Below are 5,837 nucleotides of genomic sequence, written 5' to 3'. Positions count from 1 at the left end.
AAAAGAAAATGCTCCCAAAGGTGTACATAGCCTTTAAGGCCGCCCACGTGAACAGCTCTCAGTACACTGCACGGGGAGGTGTCATCAGTGACTGACAGCTATCTCCATATACATATTGTAAATGTATAAATTACAAGTTTTTCTGAATCTTTTCCGACAAATCTACATGGCAGTCCGATATATACAAGATCTGCTTTATGTAGATATATTTTCTATTGCATATAAATAAATCTAATAGAGAACATGTGCTATAAACCTTTCTACCCAGATAACATATTTTAAACTTTTCACATCTTGTCAATTTTCAATGATGATGCGATTACGATAAATAGCGCAGTCTTCCTGTACATACTATACTCTTGCCCACATTTGAATTGTTTTTAGTTTCCAAGGGCACTTTGGCACAACATAGGTTGGTGGTTGTCAATATAAACAGATGGTCAAAGAAGTGGGCAAATATTACTAGTGAACCGGTTCCATAAATGGAGATTTTTTTCACTCTCCCTTTTCCATTTTAAATGCCATACATACTTCAATACAAGATGATACAGCCTTCATGCAAGATGATACATTTAGCCAGTTGGAAAGAGGCTCATGCCAGGCTTCTGTGTTTTTATGACAAAATTAAAAGCCCACAGATGGAACATCTCAGATCTAATTCTTACATGTTTTCTTTTTCAGCTAAATAGAAATCGGCATTACTTCATCTTGTGACTACCACATATACTTTAAAAAAACATTAATTTTTCTTGTATTTTAATTTCATTTTAAAATTAATTTAGGATATACAGTATACTCTATATATATATATATATATATATATATTTTTTTTTTTTTATTATTTTTTTTTTATCTAAAATAACAATGCCAATTTTTTTTTTACTATATATACCCTAACTATATATATATATATATATATATATATATATATAAAAATACCGTATATATATATATATATATATATATATATATATATATATATAATACTGTATAGATTATATATACAGTATAATATAGCCTGCTCTCTCCACATTTATTAGAGGCATTTTGGCACCAGAAGAGGTAAAATACATAGTGGGCTCAGCATGCATGTGGAACCTGCATGTCCTGAATTTAATGGAGGCCATTGTGGCACCAAAAGAGGTATACCACAGTGTGGGCTTAGCATGCATGTGGAACCTGCTTTCCCTGAATTTAATGGAGGCCAGTATGGCACCAGCTGAGGTAGTATTTAGTGTAGATTCCCATCCTAAAGAGAATGTCTTGACGCTGGTGGACAGGCACAAATAATTTTGTACAAAATTTATTTGCCAAGAATCTCACATTTATAATGTAGCATTAGCAAGTGAGTATGGCACGATTTTATTTACTTTATTATTTGTGTTTGCAGAGTGCCATTGCATTGTTTGTTTTACTTTGTGCTTTCAGCCTTGGTGACGTGCACCTGTGCACTTTGATGTGCTGACTAACCCCCATTTCTTTCTTTGCAGTCTGCATTGGAGGTGGGGATGACTCCATTGTTCGTGCACTCCTAACTAACCTGTCTGTTCCATAGACTAATTTTAATCAGTGCAATACAAAGCTTTAGCCTGCTCTCGATTCATTTATTGGAAGCCATTTGGCACCAGGAGAGGTAAAATACAGAGTTGGCTCAGCATGCATGTGGAATCTGCATTCCCTGAATTTAATGCAGGATGGTATGGCACCAGCGGAGGTAGTATTTAGTGTAGATTCCTGTCCTATAAATATATATGGGGAAGGACGCTAAAACAAAATAGCAAAAGCTTTATTATAATGTCTCAATAAAATATAGGGGTGTCTACCCAAACTGCACAAAGCAGCTGATTGAAACATCATTGATTTATGGGACCAACCATCATAATAACCACACTGGTGAAGGTGGAACTGCACAGGAGCAGAATGATCGGTGGGTCCCACAAACTAAAACCCACCAACACTAGGGGGAATATCACCACAGGGTCCTCGGTGTGAGACCTGGGTGAAGTACTGTACAGCTGGATACCTGGTACCAAGTGTAGAACCAGATATCACCACTAACAGCAGACATCCACTGCACTGACACAAAACAGGTGCAGGACTGAGACAGGGTAAGAGCCGCTGACTCTGACTGGTGTGTCAAGAGCAGAAATTCCCCTGACGCAGTCCTATATAGTCAATGCTCAACGCGTTTCAATGCACTAAAGGTTCACTTCATCAGGAGAAACATGCACCGTAACTGGAGCCCACAGCCTCTAATATGGATGTTCACTTGAGGCTGTAACAAGGAGGCAGAGGTAGGGTGACCTGCCTATAACCGACTTCCTCTAGTGTTAGGCACGGTATCGTCACTGGAACCTACGGTCCTGCCAAAGCCGTCCACCTCTAGATTGAGGGGCAGCGTTCTGGTGTGCAAACAAATCGGCGCCGATTTGTTTGCACACCAATCTAGAGGTGGACGGCTTAGGCAGGACCGTAGGTTCCAGTGACGATACAGTGCCTCACACTAGAGGAAGTCAGTGGTGACATCCACTGTTAGTGGTAATATCTGGTGCTACACTTGGTACCAGGTATCCAGCTGTACAGTACTTCACCCAGGTCTCACACCCAGGACCCTGTGGTGATATTCCCCCTAGTGTTGGTGGGTTTTAGTTTGTGAAACCCACCGATTATTCTGCTCCTGTGCAGTTCCACCTTCACCATTGTGGTTATTATGATGGTTGGTCCCATAAATCAGTGACGTTTCAATCAGCTGCTTTGTGCAGTTTGAGTAGACACCCCTATATTTTATTGAGACATTATAATAAAGCTTTTGCTATTTTATTTCCCCATATATATTTATTTGATAGTTTAGTAGGATGCATACCTATAACACCACTCTCTAGATTCCTGTCCTAAAGAATTTGCCTTGATGCTGGTGGACAGGCACAAATAGTTTTGTACAAATTATTTGTGCCTGTCCACCAGCATCAAGGCGATCTATGTATTTGGAGGCAATCTCGTGGCATGGAGGCAATCAGCCTGTGGCACTGCTGAGGTGTTATGGAGGCCCAGGATGCTTCGATAGCAGCCTTAAGCTCATCCAGAGTGTTGGGTCTTGCATCTCTCAACTTTCTCTTCCCAATATCCCACAGATTCTCTATGGGGTTCAGGTCAGGAGAGTTGGCAGGCCAATTGAGCACAGTAATACCATGGTCAGTAAACCATTTACCAGTGGTTTTGGCACTGTGAGCAGGTGCCAGGTCGTGCTGAAAAATGAAATCTTCATCTCCATAAAGCTTTTCAGCAGATGGAAGCATGAAGTGCTCCAAAATCTCCTGATAGCTAGCTGCATTGACCCTGCCCTTGATAAAAACACAGTGGACCAACACCAGCAGCTGACATGGCACCCCAGACCATCACTGACTGTGGGTACTTGACACTGGACTTCAGGCATTTTGGCATTTCCCTCTCCCCAGTCTTCCTCCAGGCACCTTGATTTCCGAATGAAATGCAAAATTTGCTTTCATCCGAAAAAAGTACTTTGGACCACTGAGCAAGAGTCCAGTGCTGCTTCTCTGTAGCCCAGGTCAGGCGCTTCTGCCGCTGTTTCTGGTTCAAAAGTGGCTTGACCGGGGGAATGCGGCACCTGTAGCCCATTTCCTGCACACGCCTGTACACGGTGGCTCTGGATGTTTCTACTCCAGACTCACTCCACTGCTTCCGCAGGTCCCCCAAGGTCTGGAATCGGTCCTTCTCCACAATCTTCCTCAGGGTCCGGTCACCTCTTCTCGTTGTGCAGCGTTTTCTGCCACACTTTTTCCTTCCCACAGACTTCCCACTGAGGTGCCTTGATACAGCACTCTGGGAACAGCCTATTCGTTCAGAAATTTCTTTCTGTGTCTTACCCTCTTGCTTGAGGGTGTCAATGATGGCCTTCTGGACAGCAGTCAGGTCGGCAGTCTTACCCATGATTGCGGTTTTGAGTAATGAACCAGGCTGGGAGTTTTTAAAAGCCTCAGGAATCTTTTGCAGGTGTTTAGAGTTAATTAGTTGATTCAGATGATTAGGTTAATAGCTTGTTTAGACAACCTTTTCATGATATGCTAATTTTTTAAGATAGGAATTTGGGGTTTTCATGAGCTGTATGCCAAAAATCTTCAATATTAAAACATTAAAAGGCTTGAACTACTTCAGTTGTGTGTAATGAATCTAAAATATATGAAAGTCTAATGTTTATTAGTACATTACAGAAAATAATTAACTTTATCATAATATGCAAAAAATTTTTGAAGGACCTGTACAGTACAGACCAAAAGTTTGGACACACCTTCTCATTCAAATAGTTTTCTTTATTTTCATGACTATGAAAATTGTAGATTCACACTGAGGCATCAAAACTATGAATTAACACACGTGGAATTATATACATAACAAAAAAGTGTGAAACAACTGAAAATATGTCATATTCTAGGTTCTTCAAAGTAGCCACCTTTTGCTTTGATTACTGCTTTGCACACTCTTGGCATTCTCTTGATGAGCTTCAAGAGGTAGTCACCTGAAATGATTTTCACTTCACAGGTGTGCCCTGTCAGGTTTAATAAGTGGGATTTCTTGCCTTATAAATGGGGTTGGGACCATCAGTTGCATTGTGGAGTAGTCAGGTGGATACACAGCTGATAGTCCTACTGAATAGACTTTTAGAATTTGTATTATGGCAAGAAAAAAGCAGCTAAGTAAAGAAAAACGAGTGGCCATCATTACTTTAAGAAATGAAGGTCAGTCAGTCTGAAAAATTGGGAAAACTTTGAAAGTGTCCCCAAGTGCAGTCACAAAAACCATCAAGCGCTACAAAGAAACTGGCTCACATGCGGACCGCCCCAGGAAAGGAAGACCAAGAGTCACCTCTGCTGCGGAGGATAAGTTCATCTGAGTCACCAGCCTCAGAAATCGCAGGTTAACAGCAGCTCAGATTAGAGACCAGGTCAATGCCACACAGAGTTCTAGCAGCAGACACATCTCTAGAACAACTGTTAAGAGGAGACTGTGTGAATCAGGCCTTCATGGTAGAATATCTGCTAGGAAACCACTGCTAAGGACAGGCAACAAGCAGAAGAGACTTGTTTGGGCTAAAGAACACAAGGAATGGGCATTAGACCAGTGGAAATCTGTGCTTTGGTCTGATGAGTCCAAATTTGAGATCTTTGGTTCCAACCACCGTGTCTTTGTGCGACGCAGAAAAGGTGACCAGATGGACTCTACATGCCTGGTTCCCACCGTGAAGCATGGAGGAGGAGGTGTGATGGTGTGGGGGTGCTTTGCTGGTGACACTGTTGGGGATTTATTCAAAATTGAAGGCATACTGAACCAGCATGGCTACCACAGAATCTTGCAGCATGCTATTCCATCCGGTTTGCGTTTAGTTGGACCATCATTTATTTTTCAACAGGACAATGACCCCAAACACACCTCCAGGCTGTGTAAGGGCTATTTGACCATGAAGGAGAGTGATGGGGTGCTGCGCCAGATGACCTGGCCTCCACAGTCACCGGACCTGAACCCAATCGAGATGGTTTGGGGTGAGCTGGACCGCAGAGTGAAGGCAAATGGGCCAACAAGTGCTAAGCATCTCTGGGAACTCCTTCAAGACTTGAAGCTCATCAATCTACAATTTATACAATACAGACCAAATATATATATACAGTACAGACCAAAAGTTTGGACACACCTTCTCATTCAAAGAGTTTTCTTTATTTTCATGACTATGAAAATTGTAGGTTCACACTGAAGGCATCAAAACTATGAATTAACACATGTGGAATTATATACATAACAAAAAAGTGTGAAACAACTGAAAATAT

Source organism: Bufo gargarizans, chromosome 1 (genome assembly GCF_014858855.1).
Source record: "Bufo gargarizans isolate SCDJY-AF-19 chromosome 1, ASM1485885v1, whole genome shotgun sequence".
In the NCBI taxonomy this organism is placed as follows: domain Eukaryota; kingdom Metazoa; phylum Chordata; class Amphibia; order Anura; family Bufonidae; genus Bufo; species Bufo gargarizans.
This window is presented reverse-complemented; position numbering follows the sequence as displayed.